This window comes from Arachis hypogaea, chromosome 12 (genome assembly GCF_003086295.3).
Source record: "Arachis hypogaea cultivar Tifrunner chromosome 12, arahy.Tifrunner.gnm2.J5K5, whole genome shotgun sequence".
Lineage (NCBI taxonomy): Eukaryota > Viridiplantae > Streptophyta > Magnoliopsida > Fabales > Fabaceae > Arachis > Arachis hypogaea.
The window spans coordinates 29,133,792-29,155,450 of NC_092047.1; the positions used below are offsets into that span (position 1 = coordinate 29,133,792).

The window sequence follows — 21,659 nt, forward strand, 5'->3', positions numbered from 1 at the left end:
TCCAGCTGCTCTTATTCTGTAGTATGCTTAATTTTATAAGTATTAAGGTTAGACAGATATTTTGTGTTGTATTTTGCTATAACTGAACCCTAAAGAGTTGGTAGAGGATTTGAAGAAACTTGTATTTGTATAGTATTCATTTATGTGTGTATTCTAGCCAGAGTTTTGCGCTGTTGATGCTTGTGGTTACTAATTCTGAAATTTTAAAGTTGTGCTTGATTTTTGGTTCTGAATATCTTATCTTCTGTGACTAGGAAATAGGAATAATTTGTTTTGGTTAATTACTTAATCTTGCTCATAATTTTTGTTAGCTGTATTTTGAATTTTGCTTGCTGTGACTTAGAATCATTTTGTTTGAAATAAAAAACCCCAAGCCTTAGAAGGTAGAGAAGGAAGAAGAGGAATTGGTTGAGAGATACATTGAATCAATCAAAATGAGATGATTCTGGTATGACATGAGGTGAAAGCCAAGTGAATTACAATGAGAAAGGAAATTACTATTATAAACTAACTAACAAAAGTTGTTAGCATGTACTCCTTCTTACTAACCTCTAGCTATAACTAAGCTAATTATAACTAATTTGTGCTGACCCATTAGTAACTATAATTAAGAAAGTCCTTACTAAGATATATACATACCGTAACTCCTATCATTATCTCTAATTTTCTTATTTTTTAAGCTGTTTCTTTTTTCTTTGATCTTCATCATCTCTAAATTATGCTTTCTAGACAACTGCTGTTGCTGTGCTGATTTGACCTTGATCACTAATGCTAAGTTTGTCTCTGAAGTGTAGAAAGTTTTATGAGTGTATAACCTTTGTGAAAATATCATCCACTTGCACAGTTTTTGAGATTTGGTATATTCCGATTTCTTTGTTATTTACATGATTTCTAAAAAAATACAAGCATGTCTTAAAATATTTAGACTTATAATGTAAAATAGGATTGATAGCTAATAATACTGCACTGACGTTATCACAGTATATCATTGGAACTTCTATTAAAGAGATATTTAACTCATCATAGTTTTTAATCAGATCAATTTTTCTACTATATCTACTATACTCCTATAGTATCCTTTTATACTTGTCCTAGTCACAGTCGTTAACTTGTTGATGCCTAAGACACCTATTTTGAATCAAGAAATACACATTATTCAATAATAGACTTGTTATCATTAAGATCCTTAACCTAAGTTGTTCATGATTTTTAGTGCTGCATGTCTTATTTTCTGTGACTGGGGAATAGGAATCATGTATTGTGGTTAACTACTTAACTTTTTTCATGATCTTCGTTAGATGGAATTTGAATTCTGTTTGCTGTGACTTGGAATCATTTTGTAGTATTTATATTGGTTTATTCTACCCTGAGTTTTGTGCTGTTCATTGTTTGCTTGATGTCCTTTAATTTTGTTCTGAACTGAGTTAATTGGAATTGAAGTATGTAATTGGCATAAGAGTAGATTTAATTTTGATCAGACACACCTTCGATGTTGTTGTGTTATTTTTCCGAACTTTTCATGTTATAGTTGCTGATGTCGTGTTGTTGTTGGTGTTTTCTTTTGTTTTTTTATTTTATCTTCTTGAAATTAATTAGTGACAGAAAGAGTAAGCGTTGTGTACCAAATATTAAAATATGATTATGTGGGATTATGGAAAGCATTTGTCAGCGAGTTGCTGTATAGAAAAACGAAAAGTTGGTAAGCAACGGTTGCTTTGTTGAATTGGGTCCCTGCGCAAGTAGATGGAATTTGACTTCAAATCTGTGAAATTAATATAATCCACTTATAGTAATTATAATCTTTTCTTGTTGTTATAGTTGTCTTTTACTTGAGCTCACAACTATAACATGTTTTGGGTAGACGTTTCTATTTCTGAAACGGGAAAATCCTTGGTTTTTCAGCTGCTGCCTCTGCATTTTATACTGACTTTAACCTGTTTTTTTTTGCTTTTTTTTCTAATGTATGTGTTTTTTTCTGTGCAGGGGTTTACCTTCATGACCCCACCGCATTTCTTACAGCTGTTGATCCTACTCTTGTAACCTGGTTGGAGGGTAGTGTCAGATATCAAACCAGTGGCATTACACGAGGTCTTACAATACTGTACAACAAACAGAAAAGGTGCTGTTATGCTGGTTTGAAATTTATCTTCAAATATTTGCATTTTGATAAAAGAGATGTCTTGGAGCAATGGTTGAGTTATCTTTGTATGACCTTAAGGTCACGAGATTAAGTCGTGTAATTGGTCATGGATGCATTTATTATGTTAGACTGTATAAATTACATCCTCTAGGAATGGTGCTTTTGCACGTGGTTTTTTTTTTCTTTAATTTTTGCAGTTTAATCCAGTATATATGAATTCGTTACTTGATATAGAGTAAACTTTTCAAGAATTGCAAAGGGTAAGATTCGGTAAGAGTTTGAAATGTATTAGACATAAGAATGCCACACTCTTCTTGTTACTAGCTGATGTTATGTATACCTAATAATCATCTTGCATGTTAAAGGATGAGATCCTGAAAACTGTAACTATATGAACTCTTTTCTGAATCTTGGGCACCGATATTATAGTACACATTTTCAACTAGACAGCATACTATATTCAGGCAGTGAGGATATTATATGGAGTACGGACTATGACATTATTTTGACTCTTTCATTCCTCTGGTTTATTGTATTTAATGTAGTTTTACTTATGCTCTTACTGAGAAAAGAAATGATATTTAAAAATAAAAAAAGGTGAGGGGAACCTGGGACATGGATGCGTCTTAAATTGATACTCCGTTGTCTCTTATTTGAATTGTGTAGAACATAGATTTATTGAGGACTCCATCGAATTGTTTATACTAGGAAAGAACAAAGTATGGAACTGAAGTCTGATTTATATAGGCTTGGATGAAATAAATGCACATAATTTTTGGATATTCTAAATAACAGTTTATTATTGGTTAGTGATGTATTATGGGATAAATGTAGTTACTTGTACTAACTGAACTAAATGCTATACATGTTGAATCTGGATATGATTTAATGCTAATTATTATGGATGTTTAGTTTTAGTTTGAGTTAATATCTTAACTAAAATAGGACAACTTTGTAATTAAATATTTTTATAAGAGGACTGGATATATAATTTCTGTAAGCACTAAAAAAGTTTAAGTTATATTTTTTTATCATTTTGCAGAAACTCAATGCACCTCAGCCCCATTCCTATCTGAAATTGAAAGAAAAAGGCAAATCAAGCTCTACCCACCCATTTACCCAGCCCCGCTGCCCGCAGCACTGCAGCCACGCCAACCACTGCAGCCACCTCAATTTTGGTGAGAATGTCATTCTATTTCGTACAGACCATTACAAATGAAATTCTAAAGTGATGAAATCATTGATGCTCATTTAAAAAAAAATTAATCTAAATATATGTTGTTATGCTTAGATCTTTAAGATACAAAGAAGATAGTCAACCAAATGAGGGACATAAAAGTAAATACAATTGGATGGATTGTATTAAAAACTTTTAGTTCCTTAAAAGGTGTTGCTGTATTTTATGTGAATTTGTGGTAATTTTTGTAGTCTATATATCTGTGAAATGTTAATTGTGTCGTGATGTGTTTGTTTTTTTATAAATTGGAGGTGTATCTTCGTTTTTGGGAGATGGATCCGTCGGATAGCAATTTTTTCGGATCAGACTTCGATGTTGGGTTCCCTAGAAGAGACGATCTAGACTTTTTAGACGACGATTCAGAGGCTGATTAAGATAGACCTCAAGATAAGAGAATAGCAGAGCTGTCACGAGAAGATATCATGCAACTTCAGTTTACAGATGAGGAAGCTGTCTATCGATTCTACAAGACTTATGCAATGATGCACAGTTTCGCTGTGAGGTTGGATGAAGTCAGACGTGATAGCGATGGTTCCGTAATTATGCGCCAAATTGTTTACAATCGGGCGGGCTCAAGAAAGGAAGAGGTTGAAAAGGACGAAAGAATCAGGGACCACCGACCCCTAACTCGAAGTTGTTGCCCGGCTAGAATTCGTGCAAGACTAGATACAAAAATTCAGCAATGGAAGGTTGTTTCGTTCTACGAAGAGCACTCTCATGAATTAGTTGCTCCACTTGACGTTAGCATGATGCCTGAGTATCGCACATTCAGTGTCTCGGATAAAGCTCAGGCGAAGAATTTGCACGACATAGGCATCAGGACCTGTCACATCTTGGGATACTTGGCTGCTAAAAAAGGTGGATATGCAAACTTGCCATTCAACCAAAAAGACATGTACAACCTCATTACTCAATATAGGAAGGAAAATGTGAAGGGTGGTGATGCAAATGCTGCAATAAGCTATCTGAGAGGTAAAGCTGGGAACGATTCTTATTTCTTTGGCAAGTACACATTAAGTAATGAGAATCGATTGGAAAATTTGTTCTGGGCTGATGGGACTAGCCGCATTGATTATGAGTGCTTTGGGGATGTATTGACATTTGATTCGACTTAAAATAGGAATGTCTACAATAAACCACTTGTTATATTTTCTGGTAGCAATCATCATGGGCAGACCATCGTATTCGGTTGTGGTCTTCTTGTTAATGAGGATATTGGTTCATACAAGTGGCTCTTGGAAACTTTTTTGGAAGCAATGGGGAGTAAACACCCTACGGCATTTGTCACCGACGGAGATCTTTCAATTCTTTCCTTCTACAACACATCGACTATGTGCATGGCACTTACATAGGAATGCATGCGAGAAGGTTAAGAACAGTGGATTTCTAATGGACTTCAAGCAATTGATTTATGCCAATGTGAGTGTTGAAGAGTTTGAGGTCAAGTGGGAAGACATGGTGGCTAGGTATAACTTATCAAGCAACTCTTGGGTCGTCCAAACCTATGAGATGAGGAATCTATGGGCTCTTGCATATTTGAGGGACCAATTTTTTGGACGAATCAGGACAACATCCCAGTGTGAAGGGATTAACTCTCTAATAAAAGCATATGTGAGAAAGAAAGATACCCTTCTTGAATTCATCAATAACATGGAGACCATGGTTAGCCATTACAGGAACAATGAAAGAGTTGTAGAGTTCAATAGTAAATATACCGCTCCAGTACTTGTGACTTCTTTGCCGACACTTGAAGATTTTGTTGCAAAGACTTTCACTCGTACCATGTTCCGGGAGGTCAGGAAGGAAATTGAGGGTGCTTGTGCAATGAATACAGAGTTGGTAATTCAGGATGGTGGAAAACTATACTTCAAGTGTAACATTTTTGGAGTGCCAGAGATTCATCATGTGGTTGAGTTTGACAGAGTTCGGGGGATTCTCCGTTGCGAGTGTCTGTGGTTCGAAAATAGAGGAATTCCCTGCATGCATATATTCGCCTGCCTAAAGCACCAACACGTTGAAGTTATTCCAAAAAGCTTAGTGTGCAAGCGTTGGACGAAGAATGCCAAGAGTGACTTCATGAAGTCAAACATCGATGATCCAAGTGATTCTGATAAGGTACTAAAGTGTCGTTTGGGTGTGTTGGGTGCTGAGTGTTCTAGGTTGATGGATTTGGCCTGTAAGAATTCAAGTGATTTTGTCGAAGCAATGAATAGTATTGTCGACACAATTACAAAACTCCAAAAGCGAGGTGAAAATCCATGTAACGCTAACTTAGACGATGACTGCGTTGGTGACCCATTGGTGGTGAAGAGTAAGGGAGCTCCCAAGAAAAACTCAAAATTCAAGCAACAGAGAAAGTGTTCAAACTGCGGTGTGATAGGGCACTACAACAAAAGTTGTCCTAATGCTCCTGGTAGAATCCCAAAGGAGCCAGTAGACGATGATACAGAAACGAATATCAGCAGCATCCTCCCTAAGGTATCTCATACTATAACTATGTCTAGACATTTATTGTATGCTGATCCGTCATATTGTGTTATGGATTTATAAACTATGTTACTCTCATGCATTTGTAATGGACTGTGGTGTTTGCTTTGTGATCAGCGCAAAAGACATGACAGTGTGAAAAATCAGCATAAGATGGAAAAAGATAGGAACATTGGTGGTGGAACAGCACCAACCTCAGCAGCTAAGTCGGCTTTTATTGATCAAGTGAAAACATCAAGTCTTGGTCCCAATATCCCGGTTTGTGCGTCTACAAGTAACGAAGAGTCCGGGATGGGTTCCATACCAGTTGGGTCTTCTGTTGTGGCCCCTGAAACTGGAATGGCAGCTTGAAGATGATTCAGATTTTTGGATGATTGGTTATTTCGTTCCATTTACTAATTACCTTTTATTGATGATTGTATAGTTTGCATTCATTGATTGAATTGACATTTATTGAACTAGGAAGATTACGTCATTTTGCTCATTTACTATTAAATTTGTAGAAATTGCTTTTCGACTTATTCTATCAATAAACGAATTTGAGCTTAATGCTAGTTCATTTGAAGTGTCCCCATGTACTGTAGTAAGTAATTACGTATACGGATGTTAACCACCAAATTATAACTACGAATGCTAACTCGTGTCTTCTATTTACTACCGTGTCTTTCCCCCTTGCCTTTGCTGCGTTTTTTATTTCTATAATTCTATTACTCTTTTAAAAAGATATTCATGTTCAGAATGACTATGTTAGTTTTAAAAAAGAGTTGAATGCAGGCCAAGGTAGCTACTGAGGAGTTAATCATTGTTTCAGATAATTTGTGGGAGAGATGCAAGATTCTGTTTACCCCAACTGTAGTTAAGGGATATCCATTCTACCTATATTGACAACTCACATTTGTATTTATATTATCTTAAAAGGTGGATACCTTCTTCTCAGCAATACAGGGCTTCTTGGTATTGTTTGCTTATGCCACTCTTGCCACATGTCAGTTCTTAAGTTTTGTGAGGTAGGTAAATACTTTCACCGTATATGCTACACTATTTTGTTGAAAATTAGCTTCGCCAATTGGCCTCCTTGAAGAGTTAACTTAGTTTCCTATCACGCAAATTTTATACTTAATTTGTTCATTTGATCTAATTTTGCAGCATGCAGGGTTATATGGCATCAACCCAGTGGATGCTGTTCAAATGGAGAATGGTGAGATCATTGCACAATGGATGAATTTATACCTATTAAAGTTTGGGGTAAGGTAATGTTACACAATTTAATGGTTGATGAGGCATTATGCAGAGTTTTTATATGGCCTGCTCTATCTTTTGCTTATTAATGTTGGATAAGTTTTCGGTTCTCAGTAAAACAGTCCTTTCTTTGCTGGTTTTGATTTTTCTGTTTTGAATACTTTGCATATATTAATGACTGAAAATGAGTAAATAATACTTGTACGTATTTATTTCCCGCTTTTTTCGTCGTTCCCCCTTCCTTCCTTTCTTGAATTTCGTTTTACTATGATGCAAAAGAACTAATTGTATATCCCCTTATTTACAACAGTCGCTTCAGTAGCCTTCTGATTTGATGCATCTTTTTTACTGCTATTTACTTTCACTTTGTATATCTCTCTTGGCTCTTTCATTTTGCTTTATTTTTTTTTACAAAAGTGAATGCTGTATGTTTTGTTCCATAAAATTTAATTCACTAGCTTGAAGCATATATCTTTTTTAGTATTGATTCTGAACTTAAAATCATGTATAATAAACTTGGTGAGCATTAACATCTATCTTACTTTTGCCTTCCTCTGATGGTATGGTAAACTGTGGTCTTGGCCATGCTTTTGAGAACCATTCTATATTGTTATGTTTGGCTAGAAGACAGTTGAGCTGATCGACTGCTTGGTTTTTTTTGTGGCTTGCAAAACCTGACTACTGAATAAAGAAAAAGTGATTTTGTATGAGTTCTATTTTTTATATAAATGAAATAGCTAAAAGCTGACTTCTCCCCAGAGATACTCTTTATCAGCTTCTAAAGATGAAGAATCTGAATTTTTTTATTTTTTTGTTTTCTGTTTTTGGGGGATATTCTGACAATTCATATTAAAATTATTTGTCCCTGCACCGCAGTTTTTGAAAAGCATAAAAACCAGAGGCTTCGATTTATGGAATGACAAATTCAAATTTGAAGGGTTGTAACTCGGAACCTCCGATTTGAGGTTTTTCTTTTTTCTTTATTTATAAGGTTGGAAAATTGCCGGGTTAGTGTTGAGGTTTTAAAATATAAAATAATTAAGAAGCTCATATGGTCTGATTTGTTTCTAACCGTTTTTCAAATTTCACACCCCAACATAACACACAATGAGCCAATAACAACCTATAAGTATAACACCAACGTTTCCTCAATATGTAAATTTAAAAGTGGAAAAGGATAGTATATAAGTAGTAACAAAGGAATACAGGATGAAAATACATACTTTTTGCTATATGACAATCATATAATGTTACAAAATGGCAATTTGACAACCAAAATAATCAGCAAACATCAGCTGATCAACACACTGAACAATCATTTTATTGGTTTTTTTCCTTTTTCCAACTGAAAAATTCAGGTCACCTCACTACCTTGCCAATAAATGAAATCATATACTGCTATTACAACCGAAAAGAATGACAACCTTACACCATAATACCCTAATAAAAGATTTAAAAAATATACATATAACAATGCCTTCTAGAATGACATCCCAACTTCATTCAAAATTGACATGGAAATGAAAACATAATCCAATCTCAGCAACCATCAATGAGCTATTCAAAGCAGCATGGAGGGGGAGAAAATAAAAAAAAATATGAAAAAAATCCCTGCAATCAAAGAGATACAATGTCATCATTGACATTATATAAATACAACTTAACTGAAAGGATTAGAAGAAAATAAAATATTGAATTATATGCACTATCATGCAATCCAACAGCAGTAACAAAGTCTTATTCTACTAGGCGAGGTCAGTTACGTCATGGAATCTGACAATGACCAAAAATCAAATCGTCATGAAGAATTATGTCATTTCAGAAGCCAATCCTATTTTGCACATAACTATGAGATGCAATCCCTGGTTTCTGCTTTACTCTTTCTGTTTGTGATTGATATTCTCTTATTCCATGCTTGCACCATCTCGTCAATTTTGAACCCTGTGATTATTAAAATTTAATAATGTGTTCTTAGTGCCCTGAAGTAATTGAGACTCAAAATGGATGTGAGTATTAAACACGATGGCTAATATTTTTTCCTTCACATACCTCCAAGTGCTGTTGTATTAGAACTGTGATTTTTTATCATGACACCAATGTCGGACGAAGAATCTCCAGCTAGTTCTAACTTTTCAACTGCAACCCCCAAGCATTCCTCCCATGTGGGTAGGCCTAGCTTATATTCCACAACAGAGCGCTCATACAACAACGTTCCCCATAAAAGATATACCTGTAACCTCATCTTTGAAGCCTGCTCTTCGGCTTCCTCCGGAGAAACATACCGAAAAAGATTATGCAAATCCATTTTCTCTAACTGTTCTTTATAGTTGTCGAATTTGGATAATCCATTCAAACGCTGCTTCTCAATCCCTTCCCACATCAACATGCCTTTCTCCATGCTATCCTCTACCTTGTTATAATACTGCAAAACCTCTTCAGAAGCACGAATGTCCAGGTCCTTATTGGTTGCCACCGAATAACACCAATGAAGCTTTGCTTGCTCAAACTGCTGATACCCAAGTGCAAGAAGTCGTTCATAGAAGTCGAGTTTGATTCTCACGGCCTCTTCATATCTCGTTTCTGCTCTTGTGTACTCAGTTTGAGCCCAGTCATATGCAGACTTGATACTCTCCAAAGACTCTCTTGATCCATCCTCTATAGAGGATACACGCTTCCTCGCCCTAGACATGTGAACATTCCCCCAATTAAACAATGCCGAAGCTGCCATTTCTTGAAATTTATCAGCTGCAATTTCAAACAGTTCTTGAGCATCATCATCCAATGTAGTATCCTCCATTGCTTCGGAATATAGCTTCATTCCAACCTCGTGAATATATAGATATGCATCAGAGTCAAATCCAACAGGGTTCTTGAATAGCCTTGCAAACTGGACAAGCCAGTCCTCCACAGTAATCACCCGGGTTGCTACCGGTTCGGCTCTTTGCCTAGCTACATTCTGTATATCCTCACCTGATTTGCTAACATAAGTTGGCACCCCACGTCCCATGGTTTTATCATCATAAGATGGTTCCTGTGAAGGATCCACTTCACAGGAATATAAAGTCGAATTGATCCCAGCACATTACTGGAACTTTCAGCTAGCCTTAAATCAGCAACATTGGTTATTGTAACAAAATCACCTTCTCAATCCTTATACTTCACAAGAACACTCTTCAATTGTGGAAACCGATCCTTTATTGTATCCCTTATCATCGTCAAACTACAATTCACCGGCAGCTGCGCCCATCGTATATCCTCTCCAAATATGAACTTCATTGTCCTGGTAACCGCAGTTTCTTGCCGCTTAACAGGTCTTGCTTCCAAATTATGTTTCTCAGTTGTGTTCTTGACCACTTCCTTATCCTCATCCTTAACATGACTCTTCACATTCTCCTGCACATGATCCGTCTGCACCACCACCTTGTGCACAACCTCCTTATCCTCTTCAATCTTCTCGTCACTTTTCTGGTGATGACCTTTCTTCTTCTTTAGATTCTCCTTCACCACTTTTCGCAACCGGGCAACTGGAGGCTCTGCTATTGTAGCCAAAGCAATCCCAGTCTCATCTATACTGATGTCTGAGTTGAATTATTTCCTTTCCATTATAACGCCAATATCTTTCTCACATCAGCATTACTCTTGATTGAAAATTGACAATAAGGATCGACATATAGGGAACTACTTATTCCCTATAACTGAGCCTTATGTATTATGAAAATGATCACCTCTAAAACATTGAATACCACATTAGTATTTAATTGTTCATTGACCACAGAATCATATGATATATTAACCTGATATATGAGGCGGCATGATATTCAGGATGAATAAAACAAATTCAGTATATGGCATTATACCTTATCAACACAAAAAAATAATGATATAACATACGATCATAGGAGTAGAGAATCAGAAGACCTGCCTGCTGCAGAAGAATGACTCCACAACTCATAATAAGAAATCAGCCAAAATCTGATAATTCCATAGCAGACAACCTCTTGAACTGCCTGCCACAAGCATGATAATGTCAAATTGTGATACTAAATTGATAGACTACGACAAGTTTCAAAAATGAACACAAGAATTGGGATGAACAAGAAGATACTAATCAAAGTACAAGACCTAGTTGAAGAATCATTGTGAGATTCAGCACCTTTACCTAGGGTTACACGATCGGACACAAATTCGGATCGGTCAAGAATAATTTTAAGGAACATCTCTTAAAAATGTTCAGCCATCTTAATCTGCAAGAGGACGAGTCCAATCATACTCTTAAAATTCTTTTTTTTTTCTGCTTAACACAAAATAAAATCCAATTTACCTCTTCATTGTCGAATTCTACAACTCCAAATGGAACAAATGTTGATATAACAGATCTACGATGAGCAACATGAAGATCAATTTCCAGTTTCTCAGCCTCTGCTGGAAGACATGGCATGATGAATAGACCAAACTTTTCATAAACCCTATCCTCTGGAAAGGGGAAAAATTTTATGTAGTATGAGTTGGGATGAACAATTTTCTCTTATACTTTCCAAGACTTTCTAAAGGGAGAAGAAACTAACATCTAATGTAATTCTCCGCTTGACTTGTCATCTGAAAAAAAGGGGGAAAAAGTGAAATACGACAGCAATTCAAGGAAGAGAATAAGAAACCCACTAACCTAAAGATCAGTCCGAGAAGAGAGCCACTATGAACAGCGATGACCCTCGGGGGAGCAGACGTCGTTGCCAATTTGCAGGAAAGGCTGAAGATAGGGTCACAAAATTGGGTGAGTGCTTTATTTTTCGCGGGTTTGGGGCTATCGGGGTTTTTGGTTTGGCGGGTATGTGTGTGAGAGTATCTTTTGATTCTCGTAGATTTAATTTTTGGGGGGTTTCTACCACCCAAACTTGTCAGAACAACAACCGCTATCAGTTAAATTACAAAGGGAGCAGAGTTTTCGGGTGAACATGCGGAGTTCTCTAACACCTTTGCTATATAATTTCCGTAAAATTGTAATTATTGTGTAGTGTAGTGTACCTACTCATTCAATTTTGAGGTTGCAACGTCTCTTCTTTTTTAGTTTACAATTTTAGTAAAATAAATGGAAACAACACAATACTATCGATAAAAACGGCAAAATTAGAAACAAATAATTAGAAATGGTTATAGTATAAAGTCTTACTAAAATAAAATACCCAACCCTGTCAATGTAAATAATTCAAAAAATCTTAAACTTCGAAAAATAAATAAGACTCGGATCATTAACATAAAAAATAGCTGCATTTCAGTTAATTTTGGTGACCAATTTCTTTGCGGCTTCGATGGTGTTTTCTTTGACCTTATTGTAATTACTCAGCACTAAGTCTAAGGCCAATCGCATGCGAGTAGATTCGTCCACTGGCTTCATGTTGTGAAATTAATAAATTAGTGAACATTCTATTCAATAAGGATACAATATCAGGAATTATAATGTTATACTCACTGGTATGATAAATGAATTTCTGGTCTCAGCATATAACTGCCATCTAGCAACCCACATCCCAGAATCAAACCTGAGCATACGAATTAAAGTATTTGTTTCATTTTTCCTAGAAACTTATTTGAATTTGCTTAAATTTATATAGTAACTTGGCTTACGAGTTATCTTGTTGTGGAAGATTCTGTGGATAATAGATCTGAAATTCACCGAGTTGATATGCAATTTCATCCAACTCTGACTTACCCGCTAATCTCTCATCGGCCAAATGTTCATGGATCATCCAGTCAATGAAATTTGCCTACATTGACAGCAATTATAACTATAAGTAATTGTTGCTGAAAATTAAATGAGTTACTGGCAACAAATTCAATTGAGAAGCATGAATAACTCACTAGTTGTCGAATCTGTCGATCCCTTATGGTTTTCCTTGGTCGTTGTTGCATCGGATCTATACATATCAACTTCCTCTTCTTCACGTCAACACATAATAAGTACCAGTGTTTAAAGAGGTCCTTAATTGGTACATAAATCTAAAAATCACAAAAACCCAATATTATAAAAACATATAACGGCAAATGAAAGTAGAAGGGTAGGTTTCAAAGTTAAAACAAATACATTAGCTACCTTTGATAAGCTGCTAACATCAGATAAGTATGCTGAATGGTTCATTACCACCTCTGATGGTGGGTAGAAAAAGGAAAGTGCTTGTTCCTATCAAGTTTTACAGTCAATGAAAATTGTGATTCACTTTGGTTGTTTTATTAAAGCATATAGTAGACCTTGAATTCATATGACTTACGGAGACCCTAGGCGGAAGAAACCATATCTTTGGACCTCCGGAACGGTTTTTTTCATCATGAGTCATTTTGCATGCAACCATTGTTAATATCTAGCAAGTTTAAAGGTAAAAAATAAAGTTAGTCTCAGAGGTTTGAAAAATAAAAAATATAACGAAAAAAATTTGGAATGTTACATTAGCATCTATCTGTCGCATAGGCTTAAGTGCATCGAATGATCTTCTACAACCATCCACACCTTCGTATACAAGTATTTTCTCGCTGTTGTAAAAATAAATAGATAAATAAATAAATAATCTTACCACGTGAAATAAAATATTTAACAACTTTTATCTATATGTATATTAACAAGATACTTACTCAGGAGAGGCATTAGCATTATATAAGTATATAGCTACCATTGCTTCTTCTTCATTGACCAGCATATCTCTGGGGATTTCAAACATCAACTGAAATAAAAATAATCATGAAATCATAGTCAAATTATTCATAATGAACATATTCTTAATAAAATAATTTTTACTTACTGGTATTGTCAATGAACGCAATCTTTCAACTTCACATTTGATGACATCCAACTCACATAGTTGTCCATCACGGTTAGTTACCTGCATATTAAATGTATACATTACAAATATTTATTTCGATCATTTTCAGTTTCATTAAACACAATTTTCGTACTGTTCATGTGTTACTATATTCACCTACTATTAAGCATGAAATTCGCATTTGGAAAACTTTAGTAATCCTTAAAACAGAGATTACTAATTCTTGTTACTTACCCTACTGCCATTTGCTTCTTCACCTCCAGCAGTAGACATTACGGTGTTTGCAGGAGGAGTTAATGTTTGGGCCAAATTCTGAAACTCTTGGCGTAGCGTTATTTGTACCTCTTGTTTCACTCTCAAAATCTTTGAATCAATGTATTCAATTAAACATTGATACATTGGTTCTGAGAGTAAATCTAAATGTTGATTGCTGACAAATAAATTGTCGAAGGAGGCTTCTGTGTTCTTCTTGGAAAGACTTTGGTTACACAAGTGCGAAATTAAATTATAGTTAAAAAAAATTTTTTAGACTGTCATACAGGTCTCTTCTTGTGAGAAAATAACAAAAAGAAAAAAATACCGTAACAAGAATCTAGTTAATATTAATTTACTTGACATAGGATTAAATTGTAAAAAATAAAACTGATAGTCAAATACTAAACAAATAATTTTAAGACAATTGACTTTTATAAAGCCGAAAATATATAGTTGTTAATTTTAAATATTTATTCATGGTTGATTAATGAATTTATGCATAAAAATTATTAAAACGGTTCAAATTTATTAAAAAAAGTGTAACCAGCAAATCCATCATGTAAATCCCGGTTGATTGAAATGTTGCAGTTGATTAATATGAAAGTGTTTCTTCAATAATGACTAGTGGAATGAAACATCTTACGTTTTCAAAAGATTAAAGAGATAGTTTACAAGATTTTTTGCACAATGTATCACTCTTTTATTCGTCATTGATATATAAAAAAACTAATTAATTATTTAGATTAACATAATATTACAAATATTATTACAGTTAAAAACTTAAGGTATTAATTAAGTAATTAATATTATACTTATATAAAGTGCTATTTTTTTTTATCAAAACCAAATGTTATGATAAATTAATACACAGTATAGTCCGTTATAAATTTTTGTTCATAAAATAAAGTTTTTTGATAAAGGAGCCATAATAATTGTAATAAAATATATTATAGTTACAATATGATATGAATTAAAAATATTTTTAATGTACTCAAACATATAATTATTTATATAACATGGCTTAAAAGTGTAACATAGTTGCTGAGATTATCATAGTCTAATTTTAAATTGATCGGAAAAAAACTTAAAAGTGCTCTATAAAAAATTTATTGTTACTGAAATTTAAGAATAAAGAATAATTAGTGAATTATTTTTTGGACGTCAAATAACTAATGTATAAAGTAAATTAAATTAGGAAGTCATAGCTGTGATTAGAAAAGATTGAGTATAAAATCAATTTTAAGAAAATTTGTTTACTTAATATAAGTGATCAATATACATAGGCTCTTTTATATAAACAAATATCACAACTATATTATTTCCAAAAAAAGCATGAAGATAAATGGTTTCGAAAATTCACAAAAGCATAGGCGGCGCGTCTGCGAATTGAATTTACACTCTAGTTCAGATGTGGTAGCCATGAATTAGGATTGGCATGAGCAACAAACATTTCTGGCACGGTGCCCACGCAATAAATGGGGAGACCAGTTTGTGGTTGGCTCCAGTAGAAATGACACCTCCGATGGGGCATCCCCGAATTGGAGTGTAATTAAAAGTTAGAGGTTTCTTTTCACTTGAGCTAACCCTAACATCTATTATCATAGACTTTCACTACATATTTCCACATTATTATTTTTAATACTGATTTAACAATGGGATGCTTTTTAATTGTAAATTATTCTAGTATTAAAAGTGTGATGATCTTATTTAGGAAGTAGAAATCGGATCGTCGGATTTGAGTTTAAAAAATTAAAAAAATTTGAAATATGCACTCTGAAATGTAGATCTGTGTACTCCAATTTAATTAAATTTTTTAAACACATATCGGAAACTATGACTTGTGTATCCCAATTTTTTTTTATTTTTCAAACACAAATAAAAAAACAGTTTCAAAAACTAAATTCATGAAAACAAAATAAATATTTTCAATCAATCCTGCATTGCAATTATTTGAGTCTTCCCATATTATTTCGCAGGCCTAAGTAGTTAAACTTTAGATTAATTTTTGTAAATAAATAAATAAGTTAACAGTATGTTTAAAACAGGAAAATAAAATTATAAAATTATATTTAGTAAATAAGATATAAACACATATATGATATTTAGAAACATAAAATTGATATATTTTGTATTTTTTTATACGAAAGACATGAAATATTAATTAGGAGCTCAACTTAATTTTTATTTTTTATTATTCTTATCAATTGTTTATAATTAAATTTCTTGTCATTTTATTTATTTTGTAAAATTTTGTATGAAAAATAATGATAAATACACTTTTATATTCTAGTTTTTATGTGTAATTTAATATCAAATAAAATGTAAAAACTGAACACTAAATTTTATATTTTTATTCCTTGTGTTGCATTGTTTTCATGATCGAACGTAGCTTTGTATATATTTTGTTACCATTTTTTACCCTCTCAAGTTCCATTAATTAACAGTGGAAATAATTTTACGTTATCGATGAATAACAAACAAATGAGAAATATAACTTTTATCTTCATAATAAAAAAATTATATGTTGAAAAGATTAATGATTATATAATTTTATATAATTTTAATAATTTAACCATTAAATCATATGACCATAACTAAGTTTATACATGTTTGTATGTAATCTAATAATCTTACCATTAGGGTGTGTAAATTTAACCAATTATGCGTGAAAATTGAACCATTAAAATTTTGAATAAGAATAGTAGTATATAATCTCATACTCTATTTTCTTGGTCGTTCCTTTTGACTTGGACTCCAATTCGTAAATGTTTCATTGGAGTTGGTAATGTGAAAATTGAATAATTAGGAATACTTTTAAATTGAGATTTACCTGGAGGATACGTCACAAACAGCATCTTGCGCGGCGGTGATGATTTCATTCTGCGTGACCTTTTTTTCCATATATTTTTTTTGCGTTGAGTTTACTCTTCAAACAAAGTAAAAACACGTAAATAATGTCAGATTGAGTTTTAAATAAGTTAATCATCAGTTACAATTTTATAGGTTAATACTAACACGTAGACAATAAAATACGAAGCATAGTATGGAATGAATAAAAATTAAACAAAAATTAAAATGAAATAAAGTTAGATACCAAAAAAATTAATAAAAAACGTGACGTTACGAACCTCTTTGAAATGCTCCTAGTTGCACGACCAATCACGATGTCACTTTAATGGTAATGTGAGTGCTAAAAAGGGTGAATAACACAGAAACATAAAACAAGTTGTTAGGGAGGCCTGAACAGTAGTGACTACTCTAACAGTTATTTATAATGTTTTCATTGTCGTTTGAAATTTGAAAATGTAATACTATCTAAAAAATAGGAGGTTTAAGTTAAATTTTTTTCTTTCAATTTTAAATTAATTCGACTACACATGTGGAATTTGTTACGAATTTTTATCTGATGGCCTTTAACAATATTCAAATTTAAGTTACTCTTTGCATAGGTGGCAAACCGTTTAAACTTCAATTTAAAAATGTTGCCTTTCAAAATTTAATTTAAATCTTAAATATGTTTCACTAAGTTAATTTATAAAATTAATCTTAGCATTTTATTTATCCTAAAAATTATAAACTAAAAGTAATTTTCATAACTTGTTTTAACAGAATTAAAATAAAATAAAAAAATAAGCCTTGAATAAAAATAAATGTACTAAAATTTGAATTTCAAAATAAAAAAATTACAAAAATAAATAAATTACTTAAACATTATTTTTTAAAGCACCTCATGAACTCAAATGAATAAATATTATATGTCAAATAGATCATGATATGTTGACACAAAATTCACCGTTGACTTAGACTTATTTATTTACGTAAAGTTTGTTTATGGACTCAGCAAACATGTATAATACTAATACAATTTGAAGTGTATTAGTATATTTTTATCTTTTGATAAATTTAATTTTATTTAAATAATTAATAATCTAAATTTTAAAATTTGTAGTACTTTGTAATTTAAAATTTAATGATTTATTAAATTGCATGTGTTCGTATTATTGTACTGATGTTATTAATTTTATTTATTAGATTTTGTTTAAAAGAAAAAATTTACGGTTGTTAAATGTTAACTTACAAATAAATACATTTATGTTATTTTTAAATTAAAATTTTTTAAATAAATGTACTCTTATTATTTTAATTTTTTTATTTAAATAAACATATTCGTATAATTTTAAATAAAATTTAAAATTAAAGGTGTTACCACTAATCAATTGAATCTTGAAGAAACATATGATATTCAAACGACGGTGTTGTATGGCGTCTTCGATTGATTTACCAAGAAACACGAATTTATTGGTGTTTAGAGATGGATCAAGGAAAAAAATTGTTGATTAATGGAAGATGTGTTTCGTTGTTTTTTCTATTTTTAACATTATTAAATATGATACATGAATAAGAGATAATAATTTATAAAATAAAAGATAAAATTAATAATTAAATAGTATATAAAAGATTAAATTATAGTTAAAATTAAATAAGAATTATGTAACAATTATTTAAAAAGTTTAACAAACGTATTTTGTTACTGAAACTATCTAATAGTCCAAGAATGAGATAGTCTAACCAATTGAATTGTCCAACGATATCTTCTACACAGGGAGGATGGCTCATGATCAACGTTAATCTCATGATCATCGTTACTCGTAAACGAATCTCTAATAGTTTAAAAAAATACCATCTAAAATTTAAAATTAAGAAATTTACAAATTCGATTTAAAAAAAATCAATTTTTAATAAGAATTAAAAGCGATAGTTTATCGTTCCAGCATTTGTTGGAAATGAAAATTTAAATAAGATTAAATAGGTGTAAAATGAGTTGCAAATAAATGATATACATAAACTGAAATTTAAAAACAATAACAACAATACCATTTAAATTTTAAACTAAAGAAATTCAGTAATTCGGTTAAAAATAAATTCAATTTAATGCTTTTTGAGTTTAAATGCATTATTTTTTTTCTCTTAAATGGTACAGAAATAACAAATATCTTTTTTCAAACTAAATCGTTATAGCCTCCAGCGATTTACGCACGTGTCTCTATGCACATAAACCGCTATTGCCAGTAGCGGTTTATGGCCAAGCATCGATAAACAGAAACTGCGACTTTTTTCTAGCGGATTATGTGTTCCCCCATTTGCATGAAATATGCAGCTGGCTATAGCAGATTATGTGTTTACGTAAACCGCTATTGCTAGTAGCGTTTTCTAAAGATATATAAAAAAATGTGTTTGCGTCTTTATATTGGAATAATATATTTTTGGATAAATTTAAAAAGGGAAACTATCACTTCAATTTAATAGTTTAGTGTATTTTTTTTCAAATGTGGTTGACATGATGTAGATTGAAAACAAATTGAATTCCGTAACTTTAAATTTGATTTGTTCAAAATTCAATATTTGAAATTTTAATTTTTGAAATCTACTCTATCAGTAGCCCTTATAAATTCGGAGCACATGGATCTACTCTAGTCAAAAGTTTTTATAATTTACCTATTCATACGAGAAAAACTTTAGTTAATTTTAGCTTGAATTAACTATTATCACAAAAACATGTCTTCGAGGGGGAGAGGTAGGAGGCCGAGCAAGGAAAGAGCTAGATCTACCATCAACGTAACAAGCGAATCAACGGACAGCATGGACAAGAATAGGACAAAACAGAGGAAAAGAACACTAAAACAAATAATAGATACATCCTCAAGGTAACCGGTCCAATTTTATTATACAACTAAATATTTTCTTTATAGTATAGTCGGTTTATTTGAGTAATAGATGTACGTCCAATTTTGTATTTTTCTTAACATTAATTTAATTCTTAATTATTATCCCGTAATATTTAATATAATAGGAAAAAACCTGTTTTATTATTTATTAGTACATATCTTTAGTACAAGATTTTAAACAACCTATGAAATTTTGTAGATCAATTTTAATTATAATTTTTAAAACATGAACCATTTTTTCCTGTGTAATTAATTATTCTACACCAGAGCTTATTGAACAATGTATCAGATTAATATTTCAGCGTACATTTAGTGAACAACGAAGTAATCAATTTTTCAACTTCAATAAGATACAAACTTTGTGATAATGTCTTAATAGGAATTAATTTTTATTAAATTTTATGTAATATTTAGAATACAATATTAACATTTATTAATTATTTAGTATCTGTTGATGCTTTAAATAAGTGTTCTTAAATTGTGTATTATTTGCAATATTTAAAATACATTTTTCATGGAAGTTTAAATATGGGTAACAAGAAACAAAAGAAGGTGAGTTCGCCCCTTAAGAAGAACCATTCTCAAGACGTTGAAGCTCACTCACCACCCACCTACAACTAGTACCACCACCATTGTGAAATTATTTTTACTAATGCAGTTGATAAGATGACAACAGCCATAACCTGCCTGACGAAAATCATCGAAAAACAAAACCAAATGGCTTATCCATTGTACGCCGTTAATAGAACTAGATCGGACAATCCGTACATAGAAAATCTAGCTATTAATAATACCACGAATATTAATAATTCAAAAACTGATAATAAAGTCGACATAGATAAAATAATGAGCAAATTCATTCGATCCCAAGAATGTCAAAAAACAGTTGTACAACCCACCCTACACAAATTCTCCCCTAGCAACGATTCTGATAACCACGCAAATGACGTGAATCTCAAGGAGATATTCAAACCAAATGCCTCCCTACGAAGATCATCTGAATTAGATTTGAATTCAAATACGGGAATATATATTGGTAAAAAGGGTACCTCATCATTTGTGCTGCCGCGGCATTCATGTGGCCCGAAAGTTCCACAGGTATGTGTATAAAAATATGAAAATGTGTTGTGATGACTTTGTTTAGTATTACTTTTTTTAATTTTATTGTCTAATTACACATGATGATGGTGTCGTGTTTGCAGTGGATGCCCGTTAGTTTTAGACCACCGGAGGACATGATTCTAACGACGGATGAAGTTGCTTGTGCCGCCTATATTTTTGGCCCGGATTTAAAGTGGCAAGTTAATCGGTAAATACTTATAACACTATTCGATTTGATGCAGGTCTAATTTATCATTTCGTAACGACAATTTTATGAGATAAATATTTGCATGTGTATTCGTAAAGGGATGAAGTACTGGTGTCAACTCGTACCGCATATGCAAATAGAGAAAGTTTAGCCACATTAGTTCCAGGAGAACAAGTCATCCAGGATGTAAATATTTATTTTTTATTAGTTAACATTAAAAAAGTACAAAATGTTAATGTTATATATCGTAAAATTGAAAATGTACAAATTTATTTGTTTGTAGGTTATAGATTCCCTTACTTGCATTCTCACACAAGAGCATAAAAAGCTTAACAAGTTGCCATCCATATGGTTTCTGCCAACAACCTTTTCGGTAAGTTTCAGTAAAAAAATACCCCCAAAAAATATGTATTTGATATTTTGTTTAAATTAAGTTTCAAGCCGCATATGAATAATT

General features: G+C 32.3%; 1 pseudogene; it reads right to left on the reverse strand.

Annotated features, from left to right (window-relative positions):
• Positions 1–8,949: 8,949 nt before the first annotated feature.
• Positions 8,950–14,311, reverse strand: LOC112729907 (protein PHOX1-like; annotated as a pseudogene).
• Positions 14,312–21,659: the final 7,348 nt, after the last annotated feature.